Source organism: Cibotium barometz, chromosome 17 (genome assembly GCF_041138505.1).
Source record: "Cibotium barometz isolate CiBa-2024 chromosome 17, ASM4113850v1, whole genome shotgun sequence".
Lineage (NCBI taxonomy): Eukaryota > Viridiplantae > Streptophyta > Polypodiopsida > Cyatheales > Cibotiaceae > Cibotium > Cibotium barometz.
In genome coordinates this window covers 5,110,100-5,133,954 of record NC_141062.1, presented here as the reverse complement: position 1 = coordinate 5,133,954, position 23,855 = coordinate 5,110,100, and positions in this window count along the sequence as shown.

Genomic DNA, 23,855 nt, shown 5'->3' with positions numbered 1-23,855 from the left:
CATAGGCACGATCACATTCTTCGGTCCAAATAAACTCGATGAGAAGCTTATACAATGGTCGAGCTATCTCGGCGAAGAAGAGAATAAACCTTCAGTAATAACCAACGTGGCCCATAAAGCGTTGGACTCCCTTGTGGTTGGTGGGTGGTGGCAGTTCCAGAATGACCTTGATTTTACTCTCGTCCGTGGAAATCCCATTTTTGGACACTATATGCCCTAAGATAACTCCGTGTTTAACCCAGAATTGGCATTTGAAAGGATTCAATGAGATGCGATATAATCTACACCTTTCAAATATTTTTCGTAAACACATCAAGTGCTTGTCCCAAGAGGAATGAACACAAAGATCATCTAAGAAAGCTTCACAGAAGTCCCTTAGATATTCCTTAAAGGCCGTGTTTATCAATCGTTGGAATGTTGCAGGTGCATTGGTCAAGCCAAAAGCCATGACGCGAAAGGCAAACACTCCAAACTCCGTGATAAATGCTGTTTTAGCTTGGTCCTCGACTGCAATTGTGATCTGATTGTAACCCGAGTACCCATCTAAAAAGCTATATGCCTCCTTGCCTGCCACTCTTTCAAGCACATGTTCAGAATATGGCAAGGGGTAATGATCCCTTCTGGTGGCTGCATTAACCTTTTTGAGATCAACGCACACTCTGAGTTTCCCATTCTTCTTTGGCACGATGACTATCGGAGAAACCCATTCTGAGTGCTCAATTGGGTATATGAATCCACATTTTACCAGCTTTTCAATTTCCTCTTGTACAATCTTTGCATACTTAGGATTCATTGGGTAGGGACGTTGCTGGACTGGTTTAGCAGTGCTAATCATTGGAATCGTGTGTTGCACCACCGAGGGTGGAACACCCTTCATATCATGATATGTCCAAGCAAATATGTCCTTGAATTCTTTAAGAAGCTTCGTAAGTGCAGCTTCTTCCGCCTTGGTGAGGTCTTGAGCAATAAAAGCTGGTTGAGACTCCTCACCCGGATCTGCTAAGTCTATCTCCTTAACTACCGCAGGGCCATCGTAGACACCGCTACTCCCATTGGTAGGCATTCGTTGGGCTTTTGTGTAGACTACTTTATGTTCCCCTGTGGTGAATGATTTGAAATGCTCAGGTGCGGGGTGTAAGTCTACTGGTTCTTGTTGTGCCAGGCTTTTTTCTTTCAATTCCGCTTCCTTTTGCTGCTGAGCCAACTCTTGGTTTTGCCGCCTCCTTGCAGTACGACTTAGTTTTGGCTTCTCATCAATTTCTAATTGGGCGACGTCATGAGGTTGCGAAATACACCACATGACACTTTGGAGATATTGTCCCCAATCATCTGCTATCTTCCGATAGCCATTCTGCAGTGGATCTTTCCTTGTTTATTGCAGTGCGTACATTGGCTCGATAGCGTTGACGCTTATGTCTCGTTTTCTTCTTACCAAGTTTTTGATTTTTGTTTTTATTAGATTCGGACTCACTTGGTTGATCTTCACTTTCGGATGAACTGCAGGAGGTCACCGTCCTGGGCCTTGAGCACATTGCTTCCACATTTGGGTGAATATTTGATTCATCCCTCCCATCAAGCTCAGGGTCAGTTTCTTCTTGAGATTCATACTCAGAGTTGCATTGGTCAGAGTCTTCGCTACTTTCAGTGTCGGTGGAGTTTGCCACGTTCTCGCCATCAGGAGTCAAGTGCATAACACCTATCATGTTTATTGGCACTAACGGTGGCATATCTTGCCCCTCAGGTGTTACCCAACTTGTGCCTCTATTTCCCCATGTGTCTATGGTTGCCGCTAGGTGTACCCAATCTACGTTATCCAACTCAGTCATACCCGGTAGGACATCCATATAAGGAGAATCTTTCCCATCATCAGTCTCTTTTTTGCATGTATAGCAATACCTTAATGGGGCGGAGTGAATAGTGGTATCCGATCGATTATCAATGATAACCTTGCTTCCTAAAGGATGTGCACGACCATTCTCAAGATCAACTCGAATGACAGAGTCCTGGAATTGTAGGTAGACATGGTTTTTCGACCAGTCATGCACCATTTGTGCTTCCCTCATGAAAGGACATCCTAAGATCATTTGATATGACATAGGATGCTTGGAGAAATCCATTACAATGAAGGTATGTCTTACCTTGTATCCCAGAACCTTGATCTTAAGGTCCCTTAACATTCCAATAGGTTTAGCAATAGTTCCGTTTGCCATCTTGACCACTATGTTTGTGACCTCGAGGTGAGGTCTCCCCATAGATTCCCAACAGTTTTTAGTCACAATGCTCACGCCAGCACCACCATCAAGGATTCCCTTTAGAGTTAATCCCTTGGTAGTAATGGGGAGGGTTGCATTAGATTCGTCACCTTCAAAGTACTGTCCCAACTTGTTAATAGGTATTTCAATGACTGTGTCTTCATCTAGGTTGGGTTGTAGATCCCAATGCTCCCCTTCATCTTGAAGCGTGTCGGGTCTATCCATATTTGCAAATTGTGGTAGCCCCGCCTTTAGTTCTCCATTGAGAAATGCCCGAAGAGCTAAGAATAGCTCAGGATCTCCATATAATTTGGATATGATCGTGGTTCTGATTTCAGAGGACATGAAATCCATTAGCTTGGACACATTCAACGGTACTTTTCGAGACATTGCCCCTTGACTAGGGACTGGTGAAGATGGAATCACTTCCTCTTCGATGGGGTTAGGCATTCCCTCACTAAACATTCTTTCAAGCAAAAAGGGTGTTTGCCCACTTCCTGATGTCCTACCCTCACTTTCTTCCCGAATGATACTAGGTATCGCTAACGGTTTATGGTTCCTGTGAGGCTGAACTTGTGTAGGAAACACACTGTCTGGAATTTTGATTTTTCTCGGGTTTGGCTCCAGCTCTCTTTGTGTTTCTTCCACCAAACCCCTTAAGTGTTGCACTTGTTCAATCTCCTCAACTGGGTTTGGGTAAGTTCCAATCTTTTTCTTAAGGGTTTTTGGCCCACGTGGCTTGTCTTGGGGAGTCTCAGTCAGTTTGGGTGGTCGAGAGGGCATTAACTGACTTGGTTGTGGGGCTGAGGAAGTTTCCTTCTGTTTCTCCTTATTTATGTACTCGCTTGATTCTCCTTCCTTGAGCTCCCGAGTGGGTTCCTCCCTTAAGGTAGTGGCTTTGGTCCCCATGGTTTCTATTGAATCAGAATCGTCTTCAGGATCATTCATATACACGGGGTCGTCTCCTGTCCCTATGTTGGTCTTCGAACTAGGCTTGGAGCTCGTGGCATTAAGCGATCTCTTCCGACGTGTTTTCTTTTTCTTTGCCTGAGCGATTGATGCAGTATCCCTCTCTTCAAGAATGTAGTTTTGATTTTGAAGCATTGACCGTGTAACTACATTCACAGGTACAACAGGTGTGGTTCCTCGTGCTTGGTTGGTGACCTCAACCAAATTCAATGGCATAATCTTGGGTGCATTAGGATTATGCATTGAGCGATCAAATGATCTATGCCACAACGATTACATGTAAGTACCGGCATTCCCGATGTGCTCCCTTGATTTGGTTGCATTTGAGTAGCGATCTTCTGTAGCCTATTAGGGCACTCCGCTACACGATGCGGTCCACCACACTCGTAGCATTGAAGAGGTGGTCTCCTTGCCATGGTATTAAGGTTTTTCCCTCTTGTGGCGAGAGCAGCCGCTTGATATACAGGCTTAACTTGCCCGAAATGATCCTCCATGTAGTACTGGGGAATCATTTCAAACGTATCAACCCCGTATGGAGCAGTGGGGTCTATCTCCTCTTCATAATCCCCACATGCACCATGTGACTCACAACCCATCTGGTTTACAGGGGTAATCCTTGGATGTGGAGGTTGTGGTCCTAGCACTGGCGGTGGTAACGGCACAGACTGGACTACATTCGGATTCCTTGGAACTATGTGCTGTGTGTGAGACGGTTGCTCAACAGGTTGTGCAGGCATTAGCGCGGGTACTTGAGGTGTGTTTGACCAGGCTAGTGGTGCCTGATTTGCCAACATTCGCTTAAGTACTAGGCAATCTTTAGATTGATGGCCATACTTACCACATGCATTGCAATTCCCATTGAATTTGACTCTGAATGTGGGACATTCACTCGTGCTATGTGGTCCTAAGCACACCGAACACCATTGTTGCTCTCTCCTTGGGTACATATGGCTATTCTGAGGAGCTCGATTACCCCTAAAGTATTCTTGGAGGGCCCTAGTAAGGTCGGTCACAGACATTTCAGATATCTTGGGCTCTTTGGCAATAGGTTTCACCGTCATTGGCTCGTGCCCAGATACTTGCGAACTAACGGATTTTGTTTCCGAAGACACCTTTTTACCTGCAATCATCAAGTTGTCTTCTAACTGGATTGCATTGGCAGTGACTGCTTCCCACGTTGTAAGACCTCTAATGACTAGGCCATTGTAAATGTCCTCGTGGCGCAATCCTCGGATGAATCTATCGAGGAGTTGGTTGTTATTGAAGCGCTCATCGGGAGTGCAGCGAGAATTTAGATGCTTCAATCGACTTATAAAGTCTCTCACTGACTCTCCTTCCTCGCGTTCAGCTTTTTGAAGTTGAGATGCTACCCCCCACCAAAGCACACCCTCGCGTATGTATTCTTTCAAGAACAATCTCTTGAGAGTGGGGTAGTGAGTGCGCTCTTCAACCCTTAAGGTTCGATACCAATCTCCGGCCTTCCCACTCAAGGTTAAGCCTAAGGCTTTACACTTATGCAGCTCATTGTGCTCTTCCAAAGAATCACACACGTGTTCAAAGACTTCAATGTGCTTCCTAACATCCTCGTTACCACTGAAGTTTTGAGTGAGCTTAGCCACTTGTACCGCCTTGCTTCTAGGTTCTCTCTCAGGCATGCCCCGCATGTTTTTCGCAATGGATCATCCGATCGTCTGAGCAAACGCTGCGAGATCACCTAAGTGAGGAGGCATAGCTGGTGGAGGCACTTCTGGGATAGCCTGGCTGATAGGAGTTGGCGTTGGTCTGAGTATGTTGGCAAATGACGTAGGATATGATATGTGACTAGGCCTAGCTCCCCTTGGATAATGGTTATGATAAGGTGGTCGTGGAGCATACGCCATTGGCATACTAAGAGGCGTAGGAGCTACATGAGCATGAGTAACGATAGGTACATATGGTTGATAGGCACTGGCACGCACTGTTGTAGGTATTGTTCCACTAGGTAGCGGTGTCGTACCAACTACAGCGGTAACAGGTGCATTTTCCGCTATGCTCATCATTGGGGTAGGCATTGTGGATTCCCTAATGGAAAGTTGAGCCAAGGTTGGAAAGCTAAAGTTACTGCTCGTGGGCTCAACCTGCATTGAGACTCCAGGCGAAACAACATATGAAGGGTCTATGGGACTCACCGAGGGAGTCTCCAATTGTGATAGGGTTGGTTGTTTGGCCTTGCACGTATCCAAAAACCTCATAGGGCCAGTGGAAACTAGGTTCACTCCCCTATTTGGCCTCTCAATTTGGATAATTCTATGAATAACCTCACATATCATGTGTTGTTGCTCCTCTAGATTAGTGGCGCTAGATGTAGATCGTAGGACTTCTAACCAACCCACATGGTATGTGTAACCCGTGTATAGGTCCGTTAGAGTCTCTGTGTGTAGATCATATTCCCAATTTTCATTGAGAAATATCCCGTCCAGACTTGGTGTGCCAAACGGTTCTCTTGAAGTGGACGCAATGTCACTTCTTAAGGGTTGGCTTCTAGGGACCTCTACTTTAGGAAGAGCATCGGAATGTGGTAGCTCAGTAGGGCCCTCATTAAACGAAGTGGGTAGAATATCCACATGGACACTCTTTGGGAGGGTAGGGTCCACATAAGATGTGAATGGCAAATCTACTACCCCTCCTTCCTCATTTACTTCGCTTGTCGCATGCTCAGAGCGTGTAGCTCTACTAAAGGTCTCTATTAGACGACTAAACATGCTAGATCCAGATTGTGGGGCCCACACTGGCATGTTTTGGCTTGTCTCCTCAGGATTCTTGGTAGGGTGTCCTTCCATGGCTTCTGAGTCAGAGGACGAGTCACTATCCACTATTCGTGGATCTTGGGTTGCACTCCCTTGGGTTCCAGCCGAAGGCCAAGATGCCAACGTGGAGGGATGGTGTGAGCCTGCGTAAACTGAAACGCTTTCTAGTGATTCAGGCTCTAGCACCCGACCAGAACGTAGATGCATGTGACGTGGGTACCCTACGTGTGTTGGTAACTACCCTTGAAACTCACACAAGTGGTTTCTTAGGTGTTTCGCACCCCGTTTTTACTTGTTTATAGATGGTTTTTAACCCGTTTTTGACCCCCTTACTTTTGGTCGAACCTGGACTAGGGCGTGCGATAGCTTAAAACGAGCGTATTGTTTAAAGGGTCCTAGTGTGCTTTACAGCACCGTGTTCGCCTATCCAGAGCTCTCGTGGTCCTCAAAACAGTCCGTTTCCTTTGGGGGGAAGAGGCAAAAGCCTATTTGCTTGTGGAGGAAAGGGTGAGGGCTTTATCCCACATGCTCACTTTACTCCTTGGGGAGTGGGCTACATATAGGGCACGACTTCCCATAAGCCCTCACTTGAAAGAAAGCTATGGAGGCTCACTCTCCTATATATATATATCAAAAGACCGAGACCGAGACCGGGGCCGGGGTCGTGGGTCAATTGGGGTTCTTTCTTTTCAAATTTTTTTTCTCCAATTAGAAAATCTTTCCTCTCCTCCTCTCCACACGTTTGGTTCTTTCTTTAAAAATAAGATTTAATTTTTTATTTTTTATTTTTTATTTTTTTTACATTTTTATTTTCTATTTTTTTTAAAGATAAGTTTTCTGGGGTTTCTTTAGGGTTCAGCCTTGGCCGCAACGCAGTTCGCACACAGCACAGATCTGGGGATTCAGAAATCCTCCCCACACCACGCAGATAACTAGATAACAGAACGCATGCCCACACGCGGAGCGAAAATATAACAAAAGAAACAGAAATGCAGAAGATAAATTACAGAAACAGATTGCAAAACACAGAAACACCTCAACAACAAACACACAGTCGCTTTCCTACAGTGTAGATTAAACTTCACGCAGCCAGCCGAGCTGCAAACTGGAGCTTGGTGCAGGGCAACTCCCCAGCAGCGGTGCCAAAAATGTACGCTTTTGCCGCACAGGTCGTAGCTGGGGACTTGCCGAACACCGTATGCGAGCCACGAATGGCTGCAAGCATACAACCAGGGAAGCAAGCTCAAAACAGAATGCAAAAAGGTGTGTCACTCACCGCTTAACTGCCGCCTTGAAGGATTCCCGTGTCGTAGCCGTGAAGGAGGAGCCGCCGTCGCCGCTCTACCGCCTCTCCGCCGTCGTGCCGCTACACAGTGCTCGATCACTCTCTCTCTCTCTCTCTCACACACACACACGCAGGAGAAGGAAACCCAAGAGATAAGGCAAAAGCACTCTTGTATTCACAACACATGAGAATGAGGATTTTAGGGTTACATTTGACTCTTATAGGTGACTTGGCCGTTCACACTTGGGCGCCCATACATGGCCGGCCGACCCTAACCCTTATCCTACTGATATTCAAGGTGCGCCTCTCATCGGCGATCACCCAATCCCTTCATCCTTAACATATGGTGCCGATAAGCCCGACGTAAAACATAGTACGTCTCAATGTCCGTCATAGGTTAACATTTCTGAAGGGCATTCTCATGTTGATGGGAGAGTCAAGTGGCTCAGAGATGAGGAGCTTGGGATACTAGCTACTATGAGAACACCTTGTGTAAAGAAGGCTATGGAAGCCATGAAAGCTGCAAAGATCTAGGAGAGTGAAGAATCCTGTGCAGAGGTTTATGATGGTTATGTGGCACATCACTATGCATACATGGCAAAAGTTGTGTAGGTTGTGGAGCCCACATGCATTGATGAGGCTATTGGAAATGTGTGTTGGAAGAAAGCTATGGATGAAAAGATGGATGCACTATATGGAAATGAGAATTGGGATTTAGTGCAATTGCCTGAAGGCAAGAAAGCCATTGGATGCAAGTGGGTGTACAAAGTAAAACATAACAGTGATGGAAGCATAAGCAGGTACAAGGCTAGATTGGTAGCCAAAGGATATGCGCAGACATATGGCATTGATTATGAGGAAACTTTCAGCCCAGTTGCCAAGATGGCAATAGTGAGAGTTGTGATAGTAGTGGCTACGTCAAAGCAATGGTCTTTACATCAGATGGATGTAAAGAATGCATTCTTGCATGGGGATTTGTAGGAAGAGGTGTATATGTTGTAGCCACCTGGTTATGAGGATGTGAGTCACCCTGAGCATGTTTGCAGGTCGAAGAAAGCCTTGTATGGCTTAAAACAAGCACCAAGAGCATGGTCTGACAAGATTTCTGAATATCTTGTCACTATTGGCTTTTATGTAGCCAATAGTGACAAGATATTCAGAAAGCCTTGTATGGCTTAAAACAAGCACCAAGAGCATGGTCAGATAAAGTTTTTGAATATCTTTTCACTATTGGCTTTCATGTAGCCAATGCAGATTTCGCGTTGTATGTGAGACAGTGATAGAGGGGTTGTGCTTGTTGTCATCTATGTAGATGACTTGATCATTACGGGGGACCATGATGCAGAGATCTTTGATGTAAAGATCTTGCTTAGACAGAAGTTTAAGATGAAGGATCTAGGGGAGCTCAGATATTTCTTGGGCATTGAGGTGATTAGGTCACCACATGGTATTGGACTACTGCAGAGACAGTATGGCTTAGACATGTTGTCCAAGTATGGTATGACAGGCTGTAAGCCTATCTCAGTGCCATTGGATCAGAATGGCAAGTTGAGTGCAGATTTAGGAGAGATTTTGGAGGATCCTACTATATATAGGTGCATAGTAGGAAGCTTGATCTACATGACGATCACCAGGATGGATTTGAGCTATGCTGTTGGGTTGGTGAGTCAGTTTATGCAAGTTCCACGGAAGCCACATTTGGATGCATTGAGACGCATACTGAGATATGTGAGGTCTACTTTGCATTGTGGACTATTTTATAAAATTGGGACAAAGATATGTGTACATGGGTATACAGATGCTGATTGGGCTGGTAGTATCTCAGATAGAAGATCTACTAGTGGCTTCATGTTTTCTCTGGGGAGTGCTGCTGTGATTTGGAGCAGCAACAAGAAGCAGCCTACGGTTGCTCTATCCAGTACTACAGAGGCCGAGTACAGAGGTGTTGCTATGGCAGCATGTGAGGTAGCTTGGTTGAGAAAGCTACTTTTGCAGATTTGGGTCTATCAATGGATAGACAAGTTGTCATTTTCTGTGACAACATTAGCAGTATACAATTGGCCAGGAACCCAGTTTTTCATGCTCGCACGAAGCATATAGAGGTCCACTACCATTTTGTCAGAGAGAAGGTTTTGGCAAGAGACGTTGACCTTGTTTATGTCAACACACACGATCAGGTCGCTGATATCTTCACCAAAGCATTGGGTACAGAGAAGCTCCGCAGATTCAGGGCTTCGCTTTTGGTGTACATGAGATGGAGTTGAGCTTGAGGGCGAGTGTTGAGATATCGAGCTCATCTAGTGAGGCGATGGACACTGATGACCCGCCTGGGGGATAGGCCCCACACCTACACCACTGGCATGGTTGGTGAGATCATGGGTGATATGCGGCCAGTGGGATGACAGGCTGTGTGACAGCCATTCTAGAGACTGGCATAGTTATAGCGCCAGCTCATTTAGTTGGGTTCACACTATAGAGAACCCTAGTATGTATTTGGTTGAGTACCTTTTCATATGTGTGTACTCTTATCATTGTATATGGTGTGTTGAGTGTTGTGTGAAGAAGAAGAAGAAGATTTTCAACCTCTCACCTTGTGTGTTCTCTTTTAGGGTTTTGTGAGTGTGTGTGTGCTTGTTGCAAGAGATCAAGCTCTCTTCTCCCTTTTCATGGTAGGCGGGGGATAGGCCCCACACTTACACCACTGGCATGGTTGGTGAGATCATGGGTGATATGCAGCCAGTGGGATGACAGACTGTGTGACAGCCATTCTAGAGACTGGCATAGTTATAGCGCTAGCTCATTTAGTTGGGTTCACACTATAGAGAACCCTAGTATGTATTTGGTTGAGTACCTTTTCATATGTGTGTACTCTTATCTTTGTATATGGTGTGTTGAGTGTTGTGTGAAGAAGAAGAAGAAGATTTTCAGCCTCTCACCTTGTGTGTTCTCTTTTAGGGTTTTGTGAGTGTGTGTGTGCTTATAAGAGCTCAAGCTCTCTTCTCCCCTGCATCTTTTCAGCCTGGCCAATGTTGAGGGTAATTCTATAAGGGCATTGGGAAACAAACCTAAGTTTAGTGTAAGGTTGGAGGTGAGGGTGGGGTTTGTTGCATGAAGATCAATACAAGGATGCAACAAAAAAGACACTTAGGGCTCTTGAAAAGAGTTCAAAGTTGTAGATGAATGTGGGAGAGGGCTTGACAATAATCCCACATGGGAACTTTTGGGAGTTCTAGAATTTTTGTATAAAAGGTGGCCCATTTGAGAGCTAGGGAGGACTCTTTGGTCATTTGGTTGAGAGGCTCATAGAGAGAGCTTGCTCCATAGCTCCTTCTCAAGTGCTCTCCCAAGGCTCTCCATCTCCATTCTTGCTTCAATCTTGTACTCTCTATTCTCTACATTCTCAATGATATGAGGTTTTGGTCTACACACTTGTTGCTAGTCTAGATTTCTTAATGATGTTTTGATTTGTGAGTTGTAGAGTGCATGTGATGAAGCTTGTGCATGAAATAATGTGTAGTTGAGGCTTGTGTGATAGCTCTTTGCATGTTAGATTCTTTGCATAAGTTGCATTTTTATGCTTAAGTGTAGCCTAATCTTGATGCTTTGATTATGTAAGATTGATTGCTTGAGTGTGAAGAAGGATTGAGTAGGACAAGAAGTCATTAGTGTGTGGTTAACTCTTCTTCTCCCATTCGGGATAGCCTCTATGCACTAACCGGGTTGCATTCACGGATTGACAAGTGTGTGGGTTGGAGTGTAGCCTCCGCTATGCTATGATGTCCCAAACAATGGCGCCGCTGTCGGGGAACGCACACCTAAGTTAGTGAAGGGTGTTAACCATTACTTCTTACTAAGTGCTCCATTGATTGCAAAATCGTGGATTAGGGTAGATTAGAGTAGAGTTTGCAAGGGCATTGAGTGTGTGATCTCAAGGGCGCCTTGTGTGTTTTCTGTTTTTTTTTATTAGAAGTAAAAAAATTAAAACCCCATAGCGGTTGAGGTTTCTCCCGCATTGTTTTTTATGTTTTATTGCTTTTATGCTTTTTCAAGTACCGTTCATTATGCTTACCTTCATTGTTTTTTGTCATTTCATGCTTTCATGCTTTTCGCTAACATGTAATTAGTAACAAATAATAAAAGAGGTGTGAAGGGCCGAAAGAGAAGTGTGGGGCATAGGCTTTGGGCCGGTTGCTAGGCGGTCGAGTGGAAAGATGAAAAGATGCAGGGGGGAAGAGAGCTTGAGCTCTTGCAAGCACACACACACACTCACAAAACCCTAATAGAGAACACACAAGGTGAGAGGCTGAAAATCTTCTTCTTCTCTACTCAACACTCAACACACCATATACAAGAATAAGAGTACGCACAATATGAAAGGTACTCAACCAAATACATACACGGGTTCTCTATAGTGTGAACCCGACTAAATGAGCTGGCGCTATAACTATGCCAGTCTCTAGAGTGGCTGTCACACAGCCTGTCATCCCACTGGCCGCATATCACCCAAGATCTCACCAACCATGCCAGTGGTGTAAGTGCGGGGCCTATCCCCCAGGCGGGTCATCAGTGTCCACCGCCTCACTAGAGCTCGATATCTCAACACTCCCCCTCGAGCTCAACTCCATCTCATGTACACCAAGCGAAGCCCTGAATCTGCGGAGCTTCTCTGTACCCAATGCTTTGGTGAAGATGTCAGCTACCTGATCCTCTGTGCTGACATAAACAAGGTCAAGGTCTCCTGCCAAGACCTTCTCTCTGACGAAGTGGTAGTGGACCTCTATGTGCTTCGTACGAGCATGAAAGAATGGGTTCCTGGCCAACTGTATACTGCTAATGTTGTCACAGAAAATGACAACTTGTCTATCCACCGATAGACCCAAATCTGCAAAGTAGCTTCCTCAACCAAGCTACCTCACATGCTGCCATAGCAGCTCCTCTGTACTCGGCCTCTGTACTCGATAGAGCAACCGTAGGCTGCTTCTTGCTGCTCCAAGTCACAGCAGCACTCCCCAAAGAAAACATGAATCCACTGGTAGATCTTCTGTCTGAGATACTACCAGCCCAATCAGCATCTGTGTACCCATGTACACATATCTCTGTCCCAGTCTCATAGAATAGTCCACAATGCAGAGTAGATCTCACATACCTCAGTATGCGTCTCACTGCATCCAAATGCGGTTTCCGTGGAACCTGCATAAACTGACTCACCAACCCAACAGCATAGCTCAAATCTGGTCTGGTGATCGTCATGTAGATCAAACTTCCTACTATGCTCCTGTACATAGTAGGATCCTCCAAGATCTCTCCTGAATCTGCACTCAACTTGCCATTCTGATCCAATGGCACAGAAATAGGCTTACAGCCTGTCATACCATACTTGGACAACATGTCCAAGCCATACTGTCTCTGCAGTAATCCAATACCATGTGGTGACCTAATCACCTCAATGCCCAAGAAATATCTGAGCTCCCCCAGATCCTTCATCTCAAACTTCTGTCTAAGCAAGATCTTTACATCAAAGATCTCTGCATCATGGTCCCCCGTAATGATCAAGTCATCTACATAGATGACAACAAGCACAACTCCTCTATCAGCATGTCTCACATACAGCGAGAAATCTGCATTGGCTACATGAAAGCCAATAGTGACAAGATATTCAGAAATCTTGTCAGACCATGCTCTTGGTGCTTGCTTTAAGCCATACAAGGCTTTCTTCAACCTGCAAACATGCTCGGGGTGACCCACATCCTCATAACCAGGTGGCTGCAACATATACACCTCTTCTTGCAAATCCCCATGCAAGAATGCATTCTTTACATCCATCTGATGTAAAGACCATTGCTTTGACGCAGCCACTGCTATCACAACTCTCACCGTTGCCATCTTGGCAACTGGGCTGAAAGTTTCCTCATAATCAATCCCATATGTCTGCGCATATCCTTTGGCTACCAATCTAGCCTTGTACCTGTTTATGCTCCCATCACTGTTATGTTTAACTTTGTACACCCACTTGCATCCAATGGCTTTCTTGCCTTCAGGCAATTGCACTAAATCCCAAGTTTCATTTCCATATAGTGCATCCATCTCCTCATCCATGGCTTTCTCCCAATTCACATTTCCAACAGCCTCATCAATGCATGTGGGTTCAACAACCTGCACAACCTTTGCCATATATGCATAGTGATGTGCCACATAACCATCATATGTAAATCTCTGCACAGGGTTCTTCACTCTCCCTGATCTTCGCAGCTTTTCATTCATGGCTTCCATAGCCTTCTTTACACCAGGTGTTCTCATAGCTGGGATCCCAAGCTCCTCATCAAGGCTCATGTCTGAGCCACTAGACTCTCCATCAACATGAGAATGCCCTGCAGAAATGTCAGGCATACCAAGGGGCTCAACCACTTTCTCTTTTCCTTTACGTGATGTACTAATCACATTTGCAGGGCTGGTATTATGACGCAGCCTGCCACTCCATGGTCTATCAACAGACCCACTAGATGAGGACTCTCCTGGTCCACTCAAGGACTGTGATTGCTGACCTGCATTCTGTGCAACCACACTTCCACTCACATCAGCCCCAACAGCTTCTTTTTCAACAGCATACCAGCTGCTCATCTCATCAAAGACAACATCCCTGCTTACCCTCAACTCACGTGTAGCAGGGTTATAACACCTGTATCCCTTTTGCTCAAGGGAATATCCAATGAACACACATTTTTCAGCTTTCGGATCCAGCTTGGTTCTCAGCTCATCTGGCACATGCACATATGCAATGCATCCAAAGACTTTCAGATGAGACAAATCTGGTTTTCTGCCAGTAAACCTCTCCTCTGGAGTTACATCATGTATGGCTGCAGTTGGAGTCCTGTTCATGATGTATACTGCTGTAGAAACAGCCTCAGCCCAATAGCAATGCGGCATATTCTTCTCTTCCATCAATGCCCGCGCAATCTCAGCAATGTGCCTGTTTTTCCGCTCACCAACTCCATTTTGCTGCGGAGTGTATCTGCATGTGAACTGTCTCCGAATACCATTCTTCTTCAAGAATTCAGAGAACTCATTGGAGAAGTACTCTCCCCCTCCATCCGACCTTAGGCACTTTACATATTTTCCTGTTTGCTTTTCAACCAAAACTCTGAAATTCTGAAAGTGAGTGAACACCTCACTCTTCTCTTTCATGAAATATACCCACACCTTCCTTGTGTGGTCATCAATGAAAGTGACATAGTACCTGCAGCCTCCCATAGACACGGTCTTCGTAGGACCCCATACATCTGAATGCACAACATCTAGTGCATTTCTGCTCACATATCTGTTACGTGGAAACACATGCTTTGTTTGCTTCCCAAATTGGCATGCTTCACATATTTTTTGCATACCTTCCACTTTAAATTTTGGCAGCCCTGTCACAATTCCTTTTGTTTGCATAGACTTCAATCTCTGCACATTTACATGTCCAATTCTTTTATGCCATATGTCTGTGTCTGCAACAACTCCTGAACCATTTGCAAACATCGCAGCACTCATTTCAGGCATGTCTACATCCAACGTAAACATTCTGCCCACTCTGTTGCCTTTTGCAACCAACCTGCACTTGTCTTTAAAGTCTTCGACATAACACCCATCAGGGTTAAACCTAACCTGCAAACCCTGCTCAATCATCTGGCCAACTGAAACCAGATTCTTTGTTATGTTCGGTACATGAAGTACATCTGCAAGGTACTTCACTTTGCCATCCTGCATAGATAATGGCACATCTCCAACGTGGGCGATTGGATGAGCAGTGTCATCCCCTGTTTCCACAAAACCTGGTCTTTCCGGGTTTTTCATCTCCTTGAACCACTCCCCATGACTCGTCATGTGGTTCGAAGCGCCTGAATCCACATACCATACATTATCTTTTTGTGCTGCATCAACATTTTCAGACATGGCATTCACGACATGCTGCATAACAAACAACCTCTCATTATCCTCATTATTTCTGCTTGAGGATGCATAGTTGTTTTGCTGCACTTTCCCATTTTGCATGTCAGTCTGCTTCTTATAACATTCTGACTGCACATGTCCAGGCTTACCACAATAATAACATTCACGTGCATCATTATATTGCCTTTGCCAATTTCCACGGCCTCTTTGACTCCCCCTGCCTCTGAATCTGCCTCTTCCACCTGCGTGTTGTTGTTGTTGTTGATTCTGGGACTGTTGTTGTTGTTGCTGCTGCTGCTGGCCATAATTCTGATTACCTGTTCGGCCACCTCCTTGACCGCGTCCACGGCCTCCTCTACCTCGTCCTCTTCCTGAACTCGTGTAGAAGGCCTGTTGCTCTGAACTGTTTTTACTTTGTGAAGACTGTTGGTCTTCACCCAAGTTCTTCTCTTCGATAATCAGCATAGACACCAAGTCTGTAAAGTTGGGAATGTTTTCCCGAGTCTGAATAGACATCTTGAACGCCTTGTATTGTGGCCCGAGACCACGTAGACAGACTTCCACCTTGTCATCATCATCTACTGACACACCAATAGATGCAAGGGATTCCACAATACCCTTTATCTTCAGCGCATAAAAATTCACAGACATGCTCTTTTTCTCCACAGTATGAAGTTCATTCTTCAACTGTATCTTACGTGCCTTGGTGTTTGTTTCATAAAGCTTTACCAAGGTGTCCCATGCCTCCTTGGGGGACTTGGCATCCTGAATGTGCCCAATCATGGTGTCCTGTATACTAATGGAAAGCCAATACATAACCTTCCTGGCTCCTTGGTTCCAGTCTTTAAACTCTTTTACATCTGCAGCAGTCGGATTTATATCCGGTATCTCCGGTGCCTCTTCATGCTCACCTTCTATGTAGTCCCAATAGCCTTTTCCCATCAGGAAATTAGTCAACCTGAACCTCCAAGCATGGAAGTTATTCTTGTCCAGCTTCTCAGCCACAATCTGTGTTATGCCATCATTAGACATCTTGCCAAACACACAATTTTACCAGAACCTGCACTCTGGTTTTTTTCTGCACAACCTGCAGTATTTTCTGCACAGCGGTACTGTAGTACTCAAATGTCACAACCAGTGACTTCAATGTGCATACATACACCCACTGGCAACTGTAGACCTCTTTGCAGCACCCACAGTGTCTTCACAGTCAATCTGTCTTCCTGCAGTTCTTAAAACAGAGTTCTGCAGAGAATCGATGACTTACCCGCAGTGCTCGAAATCGCCTGCTTTCTGAAAAACGGAGGTCCAGACGTGCCCGAAACGCGTTTTCGGGCTAGAAGGCGTTGGTAAGGTGGCCTATGCGTAGGCTGCAACAAAGAGGTGCACAAGGTAGCCATCAAAGCCTAGAAGAAGCAGGGCACAGCTTGCAGGTATATCAAGCACTATAAGGCAGTAGAGGTTGTTGTGGGCATTGAAAGAAGATGTATTCACTGCAATGCGGCAAATTGCATCATTCAGTGCCGTTAGCATAGCACACCATTCATAGAAGAGAGAGCGATTGTTTAAAGTGTAGACAAAAGATCCAAGCCGCCCATGCAAACGACAATGCATAGACCAGAAAGGCGACCACAAATGACAACAGCACATCACAGCCAAACGGCACTTGTCTCACATCCATGCAGCAATATGGGAGGTCGAAAAGGATAAGGTGGTGTGGAGGTGAGTTGACTGGCGACGAAAGTGGCCGATGAAGGCAGCAGAGAAAAGGCGGCAAAACTACATATTCGTGAAAGGCAGGGGCGGGCGACGGGATCCGACAGAGAGGGCCATCTCAGCAGGCAGAAGTGGCACCACAGGGTCACGTAAGTGGCTGTCCTCTGCCACCACAGCTTGCAGGTAAGCGCTCAACTCACAACGTCCGCAGGGCTCAACTGCACAAAGATCTTCATCAAAGCATCCAGGCACTTCAAGCTCTGGCAAGCACAGGCAGTGATCGCCATTATCACGCTGCCTCGCTGACCCTCTCCTGTGTGAACTCTCTACTCCAAAGAGAGAGGGCGGCTGCACCTAAGGCGGCGAAGGAAAAGAAAGCGAGCCGACCCCGCCCGCGGCGGTAAACCAGGCACGTGCGAAGGAGGAGGTGTAGGCCCGTGCAGCTGGGGCGGCTGCAGAGCTGGGAAAGCGAAGAAGAGGGAGGCGGTGGAGAGCTGCAGCACCTGGCAAACGTTAAAGCCAGGCACGTGAAGGCGAGGGGGCGCGCCAGCGCAGAATCCGGGCGAGCCGGGAGGCGAAAGATAAGGTAGGACTATTTTCCATTTTTTTATTTATTTTTTATTAATTTTTTCATGTTTTTTTGTATTTTTAAATAAAATAATAATAATAATAAATATAAAAAAATAAAAAAATAATAATATTTTTTTTTAAGAAAAAAGAGAAAAAGAGATTTTTTTTTTAAAAAAGGGAAAGAAAAAAGAAGAAAAAAGAAAAAAAAACAATTAAATATTAAAAAAAAGAAGAGAAAAAGAGATAGAAAGAAAAAAAGAAAGAGAAAGAAAAAAACCCCATAAAACAATAAATTTATTTTTTTTTAAAAAGAGAAAAAAAAACAATTTTTATTTTTTTCATTGTTCATTATTTAAGTTTTTGCATAATTAAAGTAGCTTGCGTTTTTTTTATTTTTTATTTTTAGAATTTTTGTAATTGAGTGCATAATTAGTAGATTTATATTTTTTGTAATTAGGCACGAAATTTATTAGTAAAAAAAAAAAACAAACAAACAAACAAAAAAAAACAACAAAAGGAGAAAAAACAAAAGAAAACAAAAGAAATAAAAAAAAATTTATAAATTAAGTGTTTTTTAGGAGTCTATTTTTTTGCATATTTTATAATTCTTCATGTTTTAATTTTAATTTTTTGCATAATTAGTGTAACCTTCATTTTTTAATTTTTGTAACTTTATACATAATTAGTATTTTTTTAGTGTGATTCATAATTTTTGTGTAAATTTAAAAAAATAAAAAAAAACATAAAAACATAAAATCATTAAAAAAATATAATAATGAAAAAAATAGGATAGATAGTTATTCCACACACACTCATTTTAGTTGCATTTAGTGATTAGGTAGGTTAAAATATATATATATATATATATATTTTATTTAAAACAAAAACAAAAACAAAACAAAACAAAACAAAAACACATAAAAAAAAACCAAGAAAATTTGACCTTATGCACTTGCGGCGGTTGGGATGTCTTGTAGATTCTGCCATAGGGCCTAGGGCACCTTCTAGAGTACCTACGCAGGAAAGTGGGACCCAATCGGTAGGCAATTTGGCAGATATCGCTGAAACCCTTTCTGAATCCCAGTCCGATACCCTTTCCTCTAGAACAACTAGTTCATTGTCCATGGACAATCTAGGGCCGACAAATAGTCATCCCGTAGCCCCAAATAGGACACCCTCAAGATCCTTTAATCCATTTGAAGCCGACACCATGGGGTTAACACTCAATGTGAGACTCCAATATGTCTACACAAATGCTTAAGGAGCTGAGATCTTTAGGGATCCACAACAACGATATCTTGTTAAGATCACAGACATTTTCTCAGAACTTGATAGAGCACCTCTAGTCAATGACCAGGGTAACATGTACATGGGTGGAGATGGTGTTCGCTACGAAGTCACCTACCATCCAGAAAAGGTAGACAAATTAGGGGAGCTCTCTAAAACCGAGTTCTTAGACTTATCAGAACTTTCTAGAGCAAGGGAGTCTAGAGATGACTGGCTCATTGAGCCGGACATGCCTGGACCCTCCAATGCCCAGTCCTCAAAACCATCCATAGATGATTTACTTCTTGTAGATCTAAATTTGGAAAGGGATAGGAAAGGCAAGAGTAAAATGGACAAGGGGGCTGAAAGCCAATGGGAGTTTGTACGACAAATTCCACTGACACAGGTCTTACAGGATGACCCACTTCAAGAGGTCTATAAGGACTCGTTAGAGGGATATTATGCCACAACTAAATTGCAAGAGCTGGATCTTCCTCTAGCTCATGTGGTGGTAGTTGAGAAGTTTGCAGGACACATGAACAGAATAATTGATAAATGGGCCAATGAATACCGAACCTTAGATTGGAAAGAGATTCGGGAACTCACGTGGAAAGGACAACCATTATTCATGGAAGTGTTCTCAACAAATACAGCCAAACCGGGAGAGACAACCTTTCTTGGAGAAACTGTTGCTCCTCCCCTACGAGAGTCCATTAGAGAGGGACCCTCAACATCTAAGTGGACCACAGCTAGTAGCCCAACTCTAGCACCAAGATATCGTCCTACACCAAATGTGCGACCACAGGTCACACCACACCAACATCTTTCTCACTATAACAATCAGAGGGTAGGGGAGCTAACTCGGCCTCCCATTAATGCACCTCCTGAAATGCGGGTGACAATATCTTTGGAGGGGTTTGGTGAGGCTGGTAATAGGGTACCCACACCAATTTTGGAAACATGTGGACCATCTTTCCAAAGAGAGGAACAATTCCCACTGAGAGTAAGAGGCCGTAGGCCCTATGATGAGTATTCAAGACAAGTAAGGCCATCAACTCTTCAGAAACTGGTAAAGAAGTATGAAGGGTCGGGAGATCCATACGACCATGTAGCAGCATTTAGGCAAGCAGTTCGAGCTGAGCAAGTGGCTGATAAGCATACTCAAATTGAAGGATTTGGACTCACTCTTGAGGGAAAAGCCCTGGCTTGGTTTCAGGCATTAGAGGCTTCAGACAAATCTTCTTTACGAGTTTTGGAAGAGAGATTCATTGCTGCTTTTTCCTTGATGGGAATTCAACATGACACAGTAGCACACATCTACTCTTTCAAGCAAGGCAAGAATAAGAGTGTTAGAGACTGTGTAAATAGAATGAAGCAGTACATTAATCGTTGCCTAGAAGATGAGAAGCCCGCCCAAAGTCGATTAATTTCTCTCTTCTTAAAAGGACTCAAAAATTCAACACTGCATACACATCTCTATGCGAAGAAACATACAAATTTCAATGAGTGTTGCCATGATGCTATGGATTTCACCGATAACTTCAAGTTCCAAGATGGTTCTGGCCCAGAGGTGAAACCTAGAGATCAGTGGGGTGATGACCAAAGTTCAGGGTCTAGCACGTTAGTAAATCCAGACCAGATAGCTAACCTAGTACTACGGAGATTGGGACAAACCTATCGTCCACCCATGCAGCCACAACAACAGCAGTAGAGAATGAGGAGTGTACTTCCTACAGGTCCTCATCTTTGTGAAGCATGTGGCGGTAGCCATAAAACAGAGGAATGTAGTACCTTTCCTCCTCTAGTCACAAACCAACCCACAAAAAAGTGGTGCCAAGCCTGTGCTTGGAACTTTACCCATACCACACAGGAATGTACTCGCATTGTGAGAATGAGACAGGAACGTGAGCAGCCAAGGGGTGGAGTGGCTCCACAAATGTATCAACAGTATACTAATTTTGAACGTAAGCCACCTATGGCACAAGAGCAAGCACGACCTGTTCTTGGTGCTCAACCTCCTGCTCCAGGGACTGCTCCTGTGAGGGTTGTCGACTACGACAATTCAAATATGTGTAGAGAATTGGTAAACCCAGGTTATGTGGAGGAGGAATATGTATCATATTCATCCAAAGAAAATATCTTTGAAAGTCCCACATACCCAAGCCCAGCACTGGACACTCAACCGGGGGAACAAAACTCTTTAATGTTGCTAGGCGGCTACCAACCTAGGACTCCAGGCCCCTCAGGTCAATGGCAGCCAAGGAAAGTAGAGGCCAAACCAATGGGCCCCTGTTATGAGTGCGGAGAACCCCATTGGGCTCGTGATTTTCCACATCGCTCAAGGCAAGCATCTCGGTCCAATACAACAGTACAACAGTTTCCACCAATTGAAAGATATTGTCTAGGGTGTTGTGTAGAACACTTCCCAAAAGACTGTCTGCTGAAACCACATGAGGAGGGCACCTCTCAACCAAAGGTCTCACTCAACCTTGTAGGGGCAGTTCCATCGCCACCTTCATCTGAGAATGAGGATGTCGTGCCACTTAGAGTCATGACTAGATCACAGACACGAAATGCCGAAATACAAACTGATGAGACACCTCGAACGAGGGATGCAAAAACAAATCTAGTGGACAAGACCCTACAGTCCAATAGAAAAAAAACCACTCGGAGGAAGAAGAACCGAAACAAGCAAACTAAAAGTGCATCCACTAGTTCTCAAGAAGCCTCTAAACAAAACATGAGGGATAAAACTTTTACATCCCAAGAAGTGCATGAGGAACATCAACCTCAACCTGAGCCTAGTGCTAAACAAGATGAGGCTAGTACAACTGAGGATAGTTCTGGGGGTTCTGTTTTTGTGGATAAAGTGAATGAGACTCTAGAGGCCATCATTGATGCTCATAGAAGTCGCATTGCAGCTTTATCTGAGCTACCCAAGAAGCTTCAAGAATACCCAAACCCTCGTGAGGAGAAGATCAATCTAGCTGTACATCAGCAACTCATTAGGGAAGCTCAGTCAATACTTGAGGGACCACCACCACCTATTCCTCGGGGCCCAACCTCTCTTAAGCCAACATTAGAAACCATACCAGAAGTGTCATCAAGTCGGGAAATGAAAAGTGAGCTCATTTCACAAGCTCATAGCGAAAGGTCTGCACCAATTGACACCCAATTGAAAGGGGGTAATCTGCCACCACCTAGCCTTGTCTTCCCATGCAATGATGAGGTTATTGATGCTAATGAGGACATGGCAAATGAGATGTGGGCCGCAGTTCATGAGAAAGTTAATGAGAACATGTCCTCTATTAGTTCACCTCCATTCTCTGAGGTGGATTTTACCAGGGGCACGGAAAACAAATTTAGACGCCCAAGCATCCAGGAGGAAGTTCAAACAATTGTTTCTCCTATAAGTAAGCATACAATGAAAACCTTACCATCATATCTGGGAGAATATGAGAACTGTTCTCAAACCTTGAGGATACCCTCCATGCATAAAAGGTTGACAAAGGAGAAAGATATGAGTATGGTGCAAGCTATTTTGTCAGCACCAGTGGCTTATACCTTACCTTTGCTGGATTTGATAAAAATTCGACCTGAGTTGTGGAATGATATTGCCACATGTTTGTCAGAGCAGGTATTGCTACAAAAGGGTCACCATGAGTGTACTATACACCCTGAGACAAAGCATGTAATGCCAGTTCCTATCAACAAAGTAGGAAAATTTTGTGAGGACGATCAGGGAAATGCTACCCTCCCATTAGAAGTGCGAAAAGTATCTTCAACTGCAATACTTGATAGTGGTGCAGGAGTGGGCATTGTGACAAGGTCCATTTGGGAAAAATGGGGCAAACCAGCTATTAGGAGTACCAGGATGCGCTTGTAGCTAGCAGATGGAAGCTTAGAACATCCCCTTGGGCTGCTTGAGAACATATTGGTCACCACATGTGGGATTGAATATGAGCACACCTTTGCAGTAATGGATTTTGGAAAACATCCAAACTATAAAGTGATATTGGGTAGACCATTATTGTGACAATTTCAAATGATTCAAGATTGGGGATACAATTATTTGTACCTCCGACATGATTCTGTCATCACAAGGGTCAACCTAAGGAATCACTCATATCGTGATGTAACAAGGTCTCCAATAGATGAGTTTGATTCTGCTTCATCTGAAGGCTCAAGAGTTACATTGTCAGATGGACGAGAAGATCTGTGGATGTGTGGAGCCTCATGTAGGGATTTCAACACTGAGAGACTTAAGGGTAATCGAAGTGTATCAGACGAGGCATACATTCCACAACCCTTCCCTGAGCATTTAATTGATCCATTAGAATGGAGTCATGTCCTTGCAACATTATCGACATGTGCTTTACCGAAGCCAATTCAATTTTGTGACTCAGATAAATATGATATTATTCCTATACGAATGGTACAACCACGTGCCCTTCTAGATGATTTATACTATAGAGATACATCCATAACAGCAATGCATGTCGAGGAAGTCTCAGTAGAGGACTTAACACTCGAATCTGCTAATGATGCTGATAAGGAAGATGGCTGGGACTCTGATTTTAATGTGACAATCCCTCAGGAAGAGTTAGGAAAGGCAAGCCTACTCTTGAGAGGAAGGGAGGTTCAAGTAGAGATCCCTCGAAGCCGACCTAAACGTAAATGCTGTAAGAGTCATAAAAGAATCCGTAGACAAGATGAGCGTGAACAACGTGAGAGAATACAAAAAGAAAAGGAGGAGTCCAAGAGTGAAAAATCTCGACCACCACCTCACTTCTCAGGAAAGAACGGATATCTATACTATGTCCAAGCACAAGATAGTATCAAAGACCAAGTCAAACGATCAGATGGATTCCAAGCAGGGGAAAAGCTAACAACTATTAGCAAAAATCGTAAAAAAACGAAGAAACAAAAACCAAAACTCAAGTCTAAAACCGATTCAAAAAAGAGTGTGGGAAGTACAAAGACAACGGTTGAACAAAAAAATCCGATGCAAGATAGCAAAGGAGAGCTCAAAACCGCATGGTCTTCAATGAGTGAAGACTCAAGTGGACATGAACAAGGTCT